Here is a 17275-nt window from a genome sequence, read left to right as displayed (position 1 = left end):
ATATGAAACATAGCGCAAGAGGACAGTAAGGTTGTGAAAGTAAGCACTCAAGAGTCATGAATGGCATAATTAAGATTAATGGACCAAAGTTTTTTTTTCCTTTGTGCATATATACTATGACATTATTAAATGACATAATACAGTTTCTTCCCCACTCCTTCTGGGACTTTATATATTAGAAGTACATTGGATTATTTTGCTCCAACTTGCACAATCTGCTGGTAAAATTTGGAACAAGGAAATGTTTTCAGTGAACAATTATAAATACATAGCTCAGAACACAAGAAATTGTAAAGTTGGCCTTGTAAACACAATAAACGTAATATCCTTAAATGCTATATCAATTGTTCACTTTTTATTACCTTGTCAGTTTTTACCCTTTTAGCTTCATCTCCCAAAATAGCCAGACAAGCAGGTTCTCTCCATTTCCCCCTAGAAGCATTAGGTTTTTCTTTGTGTTTGTCAAAAGCTGGGTATATCTCACTCTCTGAATGGCTAGATTTGCTCTTCTGTGAAGGAACTGATATTTCAATCTGATATTGTAAAATAAAAGTCAAGGTTAAAACACATATTCGGGAAAATAAATGTTATCCACATCATAAAGAACTGAAAGCAGGAGGAAGGGACACTTCTTTTCCCTTCCTTTTTGATTTTCCTTTAAGGACCAACAAGGTAGAACAAACCAAACCCATTAAACACAAAGAGTGGAAAGAAAAATCACTATCTGTCTTGATTAGCAATCAAACAGTTATTTTAAGAAGGACGTGTCTGAACAAACCTCTCCCTTTTCTATAGTAGAAGGTATTATTGGACAAAAAGAACAGTAAATAATGACAATAATCCAGTACTGTAGTAAACGTGAAGTATAAACAAATGAAACTGTAAAAGCTACAGGCTTTTACTTTGAAATGTAAAGCTTTACAGTTACCTTTGAAACTGTGAATAACACCACATCTGAGCATGAGTAGGAGAGAAAACTTTTGGCATGCCCCGAATACAAAAACCATTAATTGTCTCCTCAGTGAGACACAGTGGCATTCTTCTGGAAGATAAGCATAACAAACAAACCAAAAAAAAAAAAAAATTACTGACATTTTCAATGAAAAATAACACTTTTGTTCAACAGCATAATAGCTGATAAATGAAGGCTATCTACAATATCACTGGGGGTTTGAGTTTTTACTGAGAATTACAAAGCTGATTAAACAGCATCCCCAAATGAAGGAATGAGCTAGTACAGGAGCTCCAGTGACAGCTCCCTCTAAAGCTACAGAGGGGCAGCAGGGCATAAGGTTCTGCCAGAGAAATGACACAAAATTCTGCAGAAAAAAAAAATAAAATCTTAAAAAAAATTTCTTTACACAGGTGCCTGCCTAACTCCTGTTTCTGTATGTGGCACCTCGACTTTGCACAGGATCTAGTCTCCTCAGCAGCGTTTCACTGTAGTGAAAATACAAATGCAGGGCAGCCAATGGGGCACCTGCATTGAAACAAGTTACAGCATAGCCAAGATCTAAAGAGAATGTTCCTCTTCCTTTGGTGTAGTGAGATTTTCCCCAGCTAAGCGTGCTTAAAAACACATTTGAGGTGTCTGTTATAACATACATTAAATAATTTCAGCAACATTTTCACATCGAATAACATTAAACATTGTTTCTTTTTAAGAAGTTAAGTTTTAACTGCCAAAACCAGAAAACTATTTTGACATTAATCAGCCAAGATACATAAAATCAATTTTTTGGTGCTAACAGTAGCATACGGATTTAAAGCAGCTTAACCAGTTTCCTCTTTCTCTTCCTCAGTTATCTTCTTTCCATGTACTTTCTCATCAACGTGTGCTCAATATGTACTCATTGCTAATTCTCTCCAAATTTCCCTTGGCTAATCTGGAATCCCAAAAATACAGAATACTTCATTTTTGTAGGCTACTGTCAGAATTCCTGGGATCACTATAAAAAATAACTGATGAATGGATGCTTATTTTTTTTTTTTTTTTCTGAAATGCATAGTAAGACTCAAAAGGATCTGAATATTCTTCAAAGTAATTTCTCCAAAACTCGAGGACACTTGGGTTTCTTTCCTTTTCTGACACATCTGAAACTACCATTATTCAAGTCTTCTCACATACTGATTTCAGAGAATCTCACCTGCCCTTAGATGCACATTTGGGTAGACTTTAGTGTTGTGTTTCACTACTGAAGATTTGAGTCTTTTCATATAAGTGGTTCTGCTATTTTTTTGTGTTTCAGATGCATCTCTACCAGGCACACAGGTGTTTCCAGTGGGAATAATTCAGTTTTTTGAAGGAAAGACTGTGGTATGGTAGCTCAAATGGAGTGTTTGCACAGTTTTTCTTTCAGACAGTATTTTGGGTTGTTTCAATCCCTGCTCTCACAACCTTCCTTCTTTTGTTTTTATGTAAATGTCAGCCAGTTTAACATGTGTGAAGAAATATTCATGGCGTATTACCAAACAGTTTGTACTCTTTGAACGAGAGACACACTGATCTTCATTTTCAAAAAAAAGCCAACTGAATATTTACACGTTCAGACGGTGTGGTCAATTGTGTAGCACACATTCTCTGTAACTTTGAGCCAAATTATATGTGTTTTTCACTACAGCAGACAGAAAAGCACGTAGTGGTTTTTGAACACTCAATTTTAAAACCAGCTTGTGTAAGGGTGGGATATGATACCACTGTGATACCATTTTTATCTACATTGAAAGGAAATCCGCAGAGATTGGAAATGTTTACTAAAATACGTAGAGGCTTTGACATTTTGCTTCACTCTAAGTCAGAATGAAAACCTGGCTTTTTGAAATTCTCTGAGAGAGAAAATTCAAGGAGAACAAGCTTGGGAGTGATCAAACCCTTTTGTTCTGACAACACACTGTATTCGCTATGCAATATGGAAAACCAAACCAGAACCAAACGAATATAAACATTTATTTCCAAAAGTAACAGGATCTGGAGCAGCCAAACCCAGGGCGAGTCAGTGTCCATCCAGGGTTACAGAGCATGAAGATGAGAAAATGCTCCCAGGGGCTTTTAAAATGGTCCAGAATTGACCGTTTCCCTTAACTCTGATGTTCCACAGAAATGACTCTCTTAAATTGAATAGGTCTGTATTGGAACACTGTTAGCAGACTTTGTTCCTTATCTTATCTAAATAGGTGTTAAGGAATGACACATCCCACCACCAGTATCTCTTACAGTCACCCTCATCTTCCATTTCTACTGAGTGGGGTGGAACACGGCAGTTCTAGAAAGAGATTCTGAAAAAGATTGCTTAGAATAGGTCGAAAACCCTATGCTTAAAAAAGGCTGAGAGACTTGTTTAAATGGAAACATCTATGGTTTAATCCCACATCAAGTATATGACTGGGGTGAGCTGTTTTCTCGTAACTGCTTTGGCATTATCCCATATGAGCTTCTTCTACACGTTTCCATGAATTTTATCTTTTATCTTTGACACTGAATCATAGCAGTGAAAAAAAAAAAGCAGCAGCTGAAAAATAAGACTTGAAAAGTGCAAGTAGCTTTAAGAATTGATTGTTTTGCTCATACAATTTTGTATTAGTTCACGTTTAAAATTCACATATTCCAGTTTGCTATGCATTAACACCTGAGAAATATTATATATAGTATTATAAGAAGTATCTTTTGTTCATTAGGCATTTTGTACACTAAATTATAAAATAGAGGAAAAAAAAATTATTCTAGGAATTGCACTATAGTTCCTTGACAGTGATTGCCTCTCCTGCTGCAGTAGGAGTGACGTGGAATTATGTGACACCCAACAAGGTAACTGAAGATTGGTTTTTTGTGCTTGTTTTCTGCACTTCTGAGAACTTGGAGAAATGGTTGAGGCTGGTGGTCTGTGCATTATTTGAATCAGTTCCTTTGTGTGCTGAAAGAGCTTTATTGAGTGCGTAAACCTGAAGCATTGCATGGATTTTTAAGGAACTGTGTGAATTCTGCCCACTTATTCAGCATTACACCAGATAATCCAGGGTGAAGAAATCTTAATACTCTATCCAACCACGTTACAGGCCGAGTGAAAATACTCTAATTGTCTATTTTTCAATCTGACAATTGGAGAGAAATTACAGATATCTATCATCAGATGTGTCATTATAGTCAATTACACTACTAACTGAAGCAAAATATTTATAGTATTTCTATGCATTAAGAACTTCAATCTTTTTTTTTTCCTTCTTTCTTTTCCTCTCCATTGTTTCAACTGATGGTCTTACTATACTTACGTAACTATTTGAAAATGTGAGTATTAATGTCAGCATTTAATCCTAGCTGGCCCAGGCCACACAAGAGTCATTGCTTCCCCAGGCAGGGTTTTCCCCTGAAGTACAGACAAATGTCATGAGTGGGTATCATCTCACGCTGATTGCTTCTACTACATGTGTGGGAATATCTACCCCAACCTACCCAGCAGCCTGTTTGTGCCAAATTCTGAAAACATTATAGAAAGCACCTTCCTGAAGACATGCAGAAATTTTAGCCTACATAAGACAAGAAGCCAACGTGAGTCATTTATCATGACTCTCAGAACTATGAGCCCCTGGTCACTGCTGCTGCCCAGCAGGAACTGACCAATTTGACGTGGATGGACTTAACTTCTTGTGATGGCTGTAGCAGAGTTGTGCGTGGCCACCAAAGAGGTGGTTTTCTGTCGCAGGGCTTTTGACAACTTCTACTTGTCAACAATAATTTGCAAACATACAGTCCTCCAGCCACATTCATGCGATTAACAGAACCCACACTCTATCTATAATCCCTCCAAACCCTCACATATACTAGGGTGTATTTATAGAGAGTTCATATACACCCAGAGTTCGTTTAGGGATTTATGTTCGAGTTCACTTCAATGTGTTCTAAAGTCGCTTTTGTAAGCAAACATTACTGCAGGTTAGCCTAGAAACCCTGTAATTGAACATTTCCAGGCATTCTCACCTATTCTTTGTAATGGAAAAAGACTGGCTTGTTAGAGAAAGTCCTGCAGTGCTGGCATCCCTCGGCTGTTCCAGAAGACTTTTCCTGTCCTTTAGCAGTACTTCGGCTGATGAGACCTTTTATCAGATGATTAGAAAAGAATTAACTGTCACAAAAGGGGATGCAGGATGATAGAGGGGTATGCTCTTGGGAAAGTGATGGGTAAACAGTGAGTGCAATCAGGATTCTCCAGGCAGAAAACAAAACCTGCCCTGAATTATGAGCACAGAAAGCTGAAAATCAAAGAAGACAACTTTGCAGAGCCAAGAAGATGCTTTTATGGCCACGGAAGACATGATGAAAGATATAGGCAAAGACACAAAAATAGTAAACTAAGAGGACAATGGTTCCATCTTCACCCTCTGTTGGCATTGATTGATGGGCTAATGGGTTTCATGACACAGCTGAGCAACCCTCCTTCCAGATGTTCCGTCTATCTTGGCCCAGCAACCACCCAACACAATGCTGATGTTCTGGGTTTCTGGAAGGCACCCTCACATATTTAGGAAAGGGAAATGAATATCGATAGTTCCTATAGCTCTACTATGGCATTTTTTGGCATCTAAAATATAATTTTCTGCATCTTGTGGTGCTGGCTTAAAGTTTGTCTTACCATGACCACAGTTGTTCAATGATTTTCACCAATTAAGGAGCTTAAGCAGTTGGTAGCTTGTAAAATACTTCATGTGACACAACACCAATATGAATTTTTCATATTGCTGCAATATTTTTTAGTAAGGTGAAGAAACACAGATGGAAGTTCCTGCTGAATAAAATAGCCTAAATTTGATGTTAATAAATAAGTGGCTTACTAAGATTTTACTGATTGGTAAGTTTTTTTGGATATGTTACAGTACTGAAATAAGTAATTCCTTCCATGAACAGAAAAATCCATGTACTGCATAAGCAAATAATAGTATCTATAGCATTCAATAAACATTATTTCTAATAGCCTTGCTTTCTAAGAATATGTGATCATGCTGTATGCGTGTGTTAAAATGTCTGCCTCCTCCAATACCCTTTGGTCATAATTGCCCAGTTCACCAAGTCTTTACCAAGACTTGGAAAAAACTACTTTTCCACAAATTTTAGGAAACTAAGGTAAGGTGAAAAGACTCTCCTCCCTTCTGGCCAAGAGAAGGGGCTCAAGTCTGCATGAGACTTTCAATGACATAGTCCAGAAGTGGTTCAGAACAAGTTAAATCTTTTGCTTTCTCCTCCTCAGACAGTATTTAGAGAAGAGATGGTGATGATGTGGGAAGATGCAGGAGGCATGGATGCATAGAAATGTACAGTACATATTGATAATTGCTGCTTATGGAATTGCTTGGTTGTTTAACTTTCTTGCCAGCATTTACTTTCAATATGGCATGGCATAAAAATTCACCTGAGACCTTGCTTCTCCACTGAAATGGTACTGTTCCCCAATATGCCACATTTTCTGTATCTGGTAAGTAGGATTTGCTTGAATTTCTTCATAGGTTCTGATACAATCCATGATCTTAGCTTAGGTGAAGAGGTATGGTAAAGGGGTCTAACTAAAATAGTGTATTTTCTACCTATGTTGATATCAAACCTGTGGCATAGAAAAAGGCTGAGAATGGCCAAACCCCAGCATCAGACAAGAAGATCACGTCAGGCATTCCTGTTGTCCAGGTACTCTGTTCCCTGGGAAATAAAGGTGATACCAATAGGTGGATTGGCTGGTTAGGACAGTAAAGGGCTTGGAAAGGTGAGAAAGCAAAGCAGGAAGGCAAATGCAGAATTGCTAGAAAGTTTGGCACAGATGTAATTAAACAAATTTATGCAAATTACTTTTCATTCCCACAAGAATAAATTCCTCCAGAGGAAATCCGAGTTACAGAAATGTGAGTTGTACTTAAGCTGTAGACTGGAACAGCATCATGAGCACCGCTGTAAATGTCTCACACACACCAGCCCATAACTTTTTCAATTAGCATCTGCTTTAACTTGAGGCGTGGAATTGTCAGACACTTAAAGGTAAGACTCTTAAGGGCAGGAGGTAACCGAGGCAGGTGATCTGTCAGTCCACAATTCCCCTACTCACACACAAAAACTCAGAATCACAAATGTTAAGAAGCATCCTTTGCCACTGAGAAGGGACACTGTTTTCCTGTGCAGATGTTAACGTGAGCTAATCTGTCTCTAAAGAGAGGTCTCTTCCTAGAGGGAAAAACAGATTTTAAATGATGGAGCAGTATGCTCAAAATCCTACATAGATATACATCCATGAAAACCCACTCCCACTGCCAGCTCTAATTCCATGAGAAAGGTGACTTCAATCTTGTTTGAAACCTGCCAATCTGACTTTACCCCTCTCAGAATGGCTGACCATCATCTTGCATGAATTCAGCCAGAATCCTTTGTTCCCTAGAGAGAAAAGTATCTGATGTGCTGCAGCTCTGTTGAAAATAGGCTGGAGATTGTCTCACAAGCCTCAGAGGAGAACCTCTGGTCCTGAACCTTCCCTATCAGAGAGATGGACAGTGTCCACTGGGCTCTACATTGACCCTCCACTAACCACCAAATGCAGGGACACCTTTACCTCACGGCGCTCTTCCAGCTGCAGCCTGCTTTTCTCAGAAAGCAAAGCCTCTCAGAAAAACAACTGGATTATACCAAGATCACCTGCTCCCTCCTCTTTCTGAAGTACAATTAAACTGTTTTCTTGGTATTATTGACAGTGGAATGCTCCATCACATCACCTCCATGCTCCCCTGGTGCAGGGGCTGGACGTGCTTATTCCTTGTTTCACAAACTCCTTCTCACCACATGCGCTGCAGTTTCTCATTAGCTAGGATATTAGGATATTAGGAATTAGAAGGATACCGTATTTAACCTTCCCAAACTTTCTATTCCCAGTGCTAGACCCTGCTCCTGCTATAAATTCTATGTATATATTACTGTTTACATAGTAAATGTTCAGAATAGAGCCAAAGGTTTGCGCATTCTTATTATATACTCTGTGATTGACACAATTCTCTAAACACTTGCACCTTTCACCGCTCTACATATGCACAAATAGAAAAATCAATGTATAATTGCTGACTGTGAGGAAAGGGATAACCTTGCAACCTGTGCTATGTCAGTGAAGGTTGCGAAGATACTTATGGGAGCTGCAAAAACAGCAGATGAACTAACCTTATACCAGCACACCTTGGAAAATCTTAGATTAAATACAAACAGTGTGTGTAAATTATGATTTAAACGTCAAGTGTGACTAATATTATTTATAACTAACTTTTAACTGCTGCTGCAATAATTGCCTTCACGAAGCAGATGACGTGCACCAGGTGTAACACGTTTGAACCTCCCACCTTCCTAGTCATCAAGAACCTGTGCTGAAGCATACCTGACATACTCCTTTTAAAGTAATTAGGTTCAGCAGGGGTTTCACTATTACCATTAGATCCTCAGGTATCTCTGACTTAAAATCAAAAAGAATAGTGGGATGTCCACTGGTAATTTCCTGTTTAATACCTCTCCGCATTTGATCCACATTAGTTAAAATACAGCAAAGTAATCACTGTGTGATTACGTTTAGGTTACTCTGGAATGAGTTATACCACACCTTAAACCTATGGGCTACTTATGATCCTACTCCTGGTAGTTTCTTACAGTGACACTGATTTCAAAGTCAACAACAGAAATGCAACTGACTTAAATAAATCACTTTCACGCAAGTAAATACTATCATAAGCAACAAATAGAAGAATAATGGAAAGAGTAAAAATTGTGGCTTAATTAAGTCCTTGCATCCTATAACAAAAATAGCTAAGAATTGGTTTTAGCATATTGGATTTTAACATTTTATTGCTTCTTTCCAGATTAGAAGCATTTCTTAACTGAAAAACTCATCCTAGGAGACAGAGGACATACAGGAACTAATCTGTAAGTAGAAGAACAGGACACCTAAACTATCCCAGTGTAATACTTGAAGGAACTTGTTTCACGGGAGTATATACATAAGGAAACAGGAATCTTCATATACAGAATGGATACTTTAGATGTGTAAATATGACCTCAGACACAGTTACCAATTTTGCAAATATATTTTGCATGCAAATACTGGATTCCGTACAGTCAGTAAGTGTATACACAAATTTTGTTGGCAGCATGTGAGCAGCCGTTTTAAAAAATTACTGGCTTTATGCAGATCTGATGTCCCTGAAATTAGATCTAGCTACATCTCAGCTAAACTCACATCTGTTAAATGAAACTGTATTTCCTTTCCTGATTTTTCAGTTTTCAATGACACCATTCATGAAGATGTTAATTCAAAAATATAGGTCAAAAAGAGTAGACTATTATTTCCTGGTAACTGAAAACTTAAGTGGAATTTTAAAATTAGAAATTAAATAATTTCCATTATTATTATTTTATGAGCACCACTATACCAGTATTCCTTGAAAAGGCCAATGTATAGGTATTTGTTACCTATATTACAGCTCCATCTAGAAATACTCTATTTAAATTTTACTCTTGAATTGCTGTATTAAGCAAGGATATCAATTTCTACTATCAGGGCAGAATATGAACCTGAGGAGTAATATATGAATTATAGTCTTTTGTTGATTTTTATAGGCTATGCATGTAATTTCATTTACAGGAACACCTATTAGCTATGTCTGACAGAAATGTCCTGTAGTTAAATAAAAGATATAGGTGGGTGGCTTATATTAAGTCATTGCAACTGATTATCACAAACTGAGAAATCATTGTATTGAAAGTAATGAAAACGATATATTCCTCCATACTGTGATTAACCGTTTGTTTAAAAGTGTCAGGGTAAACAGCATGAAAAATGACCCAGGCTTGAAACGAAAGACCATCCTCCATGCAGCGGCTGGGATTAGCCTGCATGGGCTACATCATGTGTCTCTGAGGAAGTTCTGGAGGTATGACGACTGCAATCACATTTTCCTGTTTGTTCATTCTTATCAGAATATTTTCCTTTCCCGAGCTCCTGTAAAAGCACCTATGCAAACATCCAAAGGATACCTAAACAGCTGCAAAAATACAAGGATATTTGTCAACGTGCAAATTTTTGCCCATCAACAGTCAGAAATATGCTGCATAAACCTAAAGTCATTCATTACTGAGAACCCTTATGGAAGGTAGCTGTAATTAACTAAGCAGGGAAAATCATTACATGCAACATGTTTTCAAATTCAAAACGGAAAAAAACACTGTCCTTTGTAACTAATTTTTTGCCTCTTCTTATGGAAAAAAAATTAATAACTAACAAATCAGCTTTCAAAACTGAGGATACTTTTACATTGCTTAAAAAAATAACATAACTGTAGATTATACCTATAAATGGAATCACGCAATAGTTACAGGCTCAGGAGAGAATCCATGTGTGCTTTATGTGAAGGCATAAATTATAAATATAGAAAAGTATAAACTGACAGGTTTCTCTAGCATTCAAATATAGGCAATAATATGGAACTCAAATTGAAGAACTACAGTCTTTAAGTAAGACTGACAGAGCTTTCTTGTACCACTTGTTCCAACGATCCTGAAGGCAAAGAGGTGTTTTGCCACGGCCTTTCAGGGACATAAACTTCAGCTCTCAGAACAGAGGAAAAATGCTGGTGCTGCTTAATTAACTATTATATACTAAAAAAGACAGCTAATCTATCAGAGAGGATACTGATAAGGACAAAGACACATATGAAAAATCACGTATGGAAAATCACAAGCAGTGATTTCAAAGCAAATAAAATGAATGTTTTTACATGTTGGGTTTTTTTTTTTTTTTCAGTTTGTTATTATGATTTGACTCTTGCAACATTTCCTTTGGAAAAATACACCATTTGCATGGCTGGTCTATTTTCTGGGCCCTGTGTCCACTTATGCCCGTGCAGTTGCTGCTCTGTTTCTGGAAGAACAGGCACTGTGGCAGCTACAGCTGCCACGCAGTATTATATGAAAAGCACGCTCCCACTTGCCTCCTGTGTGCTAAGTCACCTCTGTGACTGAAACTTACCTCTTTATCTTTTTTTTCATCTAAACTACACTTAAAAGTTTATGGCTGGCAATTATCTAACAACAGCCTTCCTCAGGAATGCGAGATATATGACCCGCAGTTTGGGTTCCACTTGCTGACCAGCTGCATGCAGTCCATGGACTATTTCTTGAATTTTCAGGTTTGTCTGTAAAATTAAAACACAACATTGACAATTCCAAGTTAGTCCCGACCCAGGGCTGTCTGAGACCACACTGCTACAGTACAATGCTCTGAGAACAAGCCAGCACAGATGTGCCTGGATTTGAATGTGCTATGCCTGAAATAACAAGCCTGATCTCTGAAACATACTGCTTTGTCGACATATTTTGCCAGATATGAGCTGATAGCTATTGAGATGTAACAATTACAACTAGAAAAATCTAAATGTAAGAACCAGTAGAACGTTTGTTATCTGTGCCTATTTTTAAAACACCTACTGTAGGAGGCTTATGTGAAGTGCTAAGACATCAGCCTAGAACTAGCAGGTAAAATGGATCCCAAAGTCAAACTGCAATGGCTTTTCTGAAAAGCAAAACTCTGCAATGTTGTAAAAAGCTGTAGCAAGGTTCATCCGTGAACACATGCCGAAATGACAGAAAAGTGTTTGGCCACAGGAAAATACAGTAAGTAGAACAATTTGAGCACCCCGGGGGGTGGTGCACCATTGGCTTTGCTCTACACGATTTCATTTTTTTGCACTCTCTCGTGCTATGTGTACTTTTAAGGGTATTAGCCTTTATGGGCACATTTTCACGGCGCTTGGTTAGGATTCGTGGAAGAAAACCACTGTGTGCTCCGTCACGCTCTGAAAGAAATACCAGGCAAAGGACAGCAGCAAACAAAGCTTCTGACTCCCTGTTAGCACAGGCCAAGGTGTGGCCAGGAGCTCCACACAGAGGGCTACTGAATGCTGCTCTCTTCCTTTAAATGGTTGCTTCAGAATAAATGAATAATTCACTTGCTGATATACTGCACGACCTAAGATGGATATCCATTCAGATGAATACAGTATGTTTCCATCAGCACGTCACAAAATGCCCTGTTAAATTTGCAGGAAGGCAGCAAGTGGTCTGAAACTAGAAATGTATCAAACTGAAAAATACAGTATGGAATACAGAGTATTTTGAATGAGATTAGTAATGATTAGAATAAAATGTATACTGACATCAGTGTAATTCACTTTTTTTAAAAGTCAACAGTAAAATAATTACTCTTGGATTAAACTAGCAAGCTCTGCACAACATCTAAATGATATGGCATAGAAACTGTATGCTTTGTAATTACCAAGAAAAACGCAACGCAACAGGTTGTGAGCAAAACTGTCGGGATGGACAAATAAAGGTAGGACAAGTATTTCCATCAATGTTCCAAAAGTTTCCATCAATTGAAGTATGGCCAGACTCAGATCAGCACAGAACAAGATTTTCCAAGCAGGAACAATTTTGATCCTCAATGTTGTAACTAACATAAAGCTCCAGACTCAAGAGACGTGCTGTGCTGAGGCTGAGTATCGAACTGTAACATCACTTTGCTTCTGAAAGGAAGATTTGCTGCGTGCACTAAGGCCTCAAGAAAAGGGACTGAAACATTGTGTGGCTATTTATACCCATAAACTCATGACATTTGCAAAATTAGAGGGGGGGGGCAAAAAATCCAGTTCTTTTCCAGATGTACCCTGAAGTGAGACAAGTGAAAACCTCTGCCTCTATGCAATGGTGCTGTTCTAAAATTGAACAGAGAAAGTGAACAATCACAGGCAACTACACAAAAGCTGTATAAGCTGTTTTGGAAGGCAGACAAAAGAAACCAAGGGAACAGTATCACATACTAATATAAACGATTACCTCAAGGTAGTTGTTCACATATCTTTTTGCATCTGCTTAAGAGACAAAATGCAGTGATTCAATAGTAATTTCTTTATGAATTTTGAAGTTGTATACATGCTGACTCTTAAAACAGGGTAGATTTTCTATCAGTATTGGTATTATCATTTTTATTTGGGCTTAATTCACCTCCAGCTTAAACATTTATTTGAAAGTGTATCAAACTACACAAGAACAAAAAGGGGAGGGACAAAAGGTTATGGAAGTTTGGAGCTTGAGAAAGATCATTTTTAATGTGACAAAAATGTCCTTGAAAATCAATAATAATCAGGAAGTCATTAAACAAAAATAACATTTGAAAACTGTTGAGCTTTTATTTTAGAAATAGCTTATCATTAATGATCTATTCAGAAATTCAATACAAAAAATATTCAATGCAAACAAAAGTTTATAATTTGTATGACAAACATGGGAGGATTGACAGTTCTCAGTGGTGCCCAGTGACAGGACAAGAGGAAATGGGCACAAACTTGAGTATAAGAAGTTCCACCTAAACATGAGGAGGAACTTCTTTACTGTGAGAGTGGTAGAGCCCTGGAACAGGCTGCCCAGAGAGGTGGTGGAGTCTCCTTCTCTGGAGACATTCAAACCCCACAGGGACAAGTTCCTGTGCAACCTGCTCTAGGTGCTCTGGCAGGGGGCTTGGACTAGATGATCTCCAGAGGTCTCTTCCAACCCCATATAATTCTATGACAGCACAGACCCAAAATTAAATATGCAGACAGTGATGGCAACTGTTCAATGATTGCCTTACAATAATCAGTCTGGGAACACATCTTTATTCAATAAAAATAAAAGAAAAAATAAACATGGCAGAAGCAAAGACTTTTAAGTTACAGGAAATAAAAGTATCACTACTCAAGTTCTTGCCCAGACTCTGCCCATCTTTCCATCTCCCCAGCAATGCATATGGCCTCCCATGGGGTTATAACATCTATGTAGGTAGGAAGAATTAGCATTCTCTAACTGCTTATTATTTGGCTGGGGGAGAACAAGGGGAAGAACTGGAATAGTTGGAGCATTTTGGGTTCTTCATTGCAGGAAGGCTGCTGCCTTATCACTCCATCCTGCGACAGAAAGACGGATAATTCCCCTGTTGCTATTTATTTCTGAGACAGGGTAAAAGTGGAAAAGTGGAAAATAACTGCGCTCAGGTAGAGGAGAGAAGCAGGTTTTGTGCTGAAATAAGGAGTGAAAGTGAAGTTTATATGGTGTTTGTATATCCATGATCCAAGGAACACTACCTCTATAAATAACTGAAACACTGGGTCATTCACTTTACGTGGCTGTTCATCCTAATAAGCATTAATGTTTAACAGCTTTCAAATGCTGTAGAAAACCTAATTAATCCTCCGGCATACCTGTGAAGTAGCTTCTTACTTTACTGATGGAGAAAGTGTGGCCCTGTTCAACTGACTTGCTCAAGGCCATGCAAATCAGTGTCAAGCCCAGCCTGAAAGCTGTAGTTCTTAATCATTTATTGAGCTGTTTGGACCATCCTCACCGCAGTCACCACTCTTACGGTATATATTACCATGTTAGTGATGTGTTCAAAGGCCTCGATGACACTGTAAGTCATTCTCTACTACACTGGAAGACAGAGCTTGGGATGCCAAAGTCTTTGCAGTATGAACTAGATCTATGAATCACGGAATCAGGCAATCACGGATTGGAGGATGAAGGCTGAAGGACACCTGCCACTGTTCATAAAATAACAGGAATTATGCCTGCATCCACTCTACACTAGGGAACTGAGCACGTGTGGGCTCTCAAGCCCAACTGCTTCACAACTCCAGATGGGAGCTCTCCTGGTCCCCACGGCGGGGTGGCTGCACACAGGCAACCAGTCAGGAAGGATGCTTGCCAGCCCTACATCCACCGGCGAGCAGCACCGAGCTGGTGGCACGCTCGGAGGCACAGCAGGAAAGGTCGCTGCGCTCCGGGCTCTGCCAACAATCGTGTTCAAGCACCTGGGAACACCCCATCTTCCTCACAAGCACAGGCTGTGTTAGTCCTACACAGGCAGGATCCTGTGCAAAGAATTTTATTTACCACAAATCAACAAACGGACGGGTAGTTTTAGTAGACTTTTATGCGCCAGACTGAGCTTTGGTCTTTAAATTAAGTCTGAAAAGTCATAATCTACCTGTGCTTTGACATTTCAATACTAGACCAAGGGCAAGGGATACCAGGCCCAATAGCCAGCAGAGAAGAAAGTTGTGTATATTTCCCAGATTCATCATCCTACAAACTGACTCTAGGGAACAGGCAAATAGACTTTTCTGAGGGTCCTGCCCAACACCGTCCACACAGCAGGGATGAAGGAGTCTCTTAGCATCTTTTATACCAGGGATTTCAGAAAAAGACAGATCTGCAATAAGGACAGGAAGTATCCAAGAAAAATATCCTTATACTTCTTCCTTCATCCAAACATATTCATGTAAATAAGCCCCATGAAGGCTAATGATGATGGAGGGACAAGAACGTCTCTCTTATGAGGAAAGGCTGAAGGATTGGGTATCTTTAGTCTGGAGACGAGAAGACTGAGGGGGAATCTGATCAATGCTTGTACATACTCAAAGGGTGGGTGTCAGGAGGATGGGGCCAGGTTTTTTTTAGTAGTGCCCAGGGACAGGACAAGAGGAAATGGGCACAAACTTGAACGTAAGAAGTTCCATCTAAACACGAGGAGGAACTTCTTTACTTTGAGGGTGGCAGAGCCCTGGAACAGGCTGCTGAGTGAGGTGGTGGAGTCTCCTTCTCTGGAGACATTCAAACCCACCTGGACATGTTCCTGTGCAACCTGCTCTGGGTGGACGTGCTTTGGCAGAGGGGTTGGACTAAATGATCTCCAGACGTCCCTTCCAACCCCATATCATTCTGTGATTCTTGTGTAACGGGAGCCAACTTAAGAAAGAGGAGATGCAGGGCAATGTGTGTTACCTGCAGTGCCGAGCGACCCGGGATGAAGAACCTTGCCTGCAAAATGAACAGAAACGGTCTGTCAGGGGCAGCGATGCAACACCTCAGCTTGGCTGATCTTACCAGAAGTCCTCTTTCTGTGGGGACCCTTGCCAAACTTAAAACGGCCCTCCCCAGAATAAATCTCCTGAAGCCCCCTCACCCTCTTCCCGCAGGAATTCTTGGCACAGCTGCCCTCCCAGTCCCCCACACACCCCTACACGTGCTGCTGCCCTGGGGAGGCACCTAGAAAAGCCTGCCTCATAAATGGAATTTTATAAATATTTACACTGCATTCCTATATTTAGGCGTTATCACTTCTACAGCGGCAACAGCGCTGTGCTAAAATAAATTTTATTTAGAAATCTGTGAGGGAAAGCAAACAGCAGTAAGCAGAAACCCACAGAGGCAGCGGGCGACGTTATGTGAAACGACGGTCACAGCGCCGAACGCGATACCGGCAACACAAAATCAAGAGTTGTGAGAGATTGCCATTGAAACTGCGTTTTCTGAAAACAGAAAAAACGCTGTGAGCCCTGGCTAGAGCCAGCTTCTCCTTTCGCTGACCCGGGCACCCACCCAGCAGAACTCCGCCGATCCCAGCGGTGTGACTGGAAGCAAACCTCGCCTTTAGAAGGCAAGATACGAAACTTCATTTCAGCAGATTAAAAAATAAAAACACCAAAAAAAAAAAAAAATCCCCAAGAGGTTGGCTGGGGAGCTGCGAAAGTGGGAGCACTAGTTTGTTTTAGTGGCCTCGGGAAAAATTCACTTAATACTTTTGGGTAATGCGAAGCTTTGAAAACCTGAATGTTTGGATGCCTTCTGAGAACTCCCCAGAGACGTACAAGTGTCAACGTGCTGCTATTTGTCAGCTCTTTTAACCAACGGAGGGGTAAAAAAAATTAAAAAAAAATTAAAAAAATTTAAAAAATGAAAAGGTATCTACACGTATCGCCTGGTAGCATCCGTCGCACGCTGTCTTCTGGATGGCAGAGGCACCCCCGTGTGAGGAGAACCTGATGTGCCCAAACCCACTGAAATTAGCAAAATTATTAATGGCAAAGGTAGGGCTGGGGGTGTGAGAGCCGGCGAGCTTGAGTAACAAAAGGAAAAGCAGGGGGGAAAAAAAAAAAAGAAGTACAATTTCAGGAAAGCGCAGTGTAAATACCTTTCTTGATAGCCATGGAGCAAGACAAACAGTACCTTGCAGACCCCGGGATGCATTTTTATTATTTTATTTTTATTGTGAAGGGTAGAGCAGCGGGTCTTTGCAGTAACATGTGAAGGGAAGGCTCCTTTTTAAGGCGATTTCTGAGGAAACCGACAAGGGAAGACTCCTTTTTAAGGACATTTCTGAGGAAACCGACACCCCCCCCCCCCGAG

At 39.6% G+C, this 17275-nt stretch overlaps 1 long non-coding RNA gene across 1 annotated transcript; it reads right to left on the bottom strand.

The window, feature by feature from the left end:
- Nucleotides 1-8778: 8778 nt before the first annotated feature.
- On the bottom strand, nt 8779-15907 carry LOC106885028. The gene is made up of 3 exons (XR_001411337.1): nt 15872-15907; nt 11025-11190; nt 8779-10041 (listed from the first exon to the last, which is right to left on the bottom strand). It is a non-coding gene; the product is annotated as an uncharacterized LOC106885028 (long non-coding RNA).
- Nucleotides 15908-17275: the final 1368 nt, after the last annotated feature.

This window comes from Calidris pugnax, unplaced genomic scaffold (genome assembly GCF_001431845.1).
Source record: "Calidris pugnax isolate Ruff unplaced genomic scaffold, ASM143184v1 scaffold40, whole genome shotgun sequence".
NCBI lineage: Eukaryota > Metazoa > Chordata > Aves > Charadriiformes > Scolopacidae > Calidris > Calidris pugnax.
This window is presented reverse-complemented; position numbering and strand designations above follow the sequence as displayed.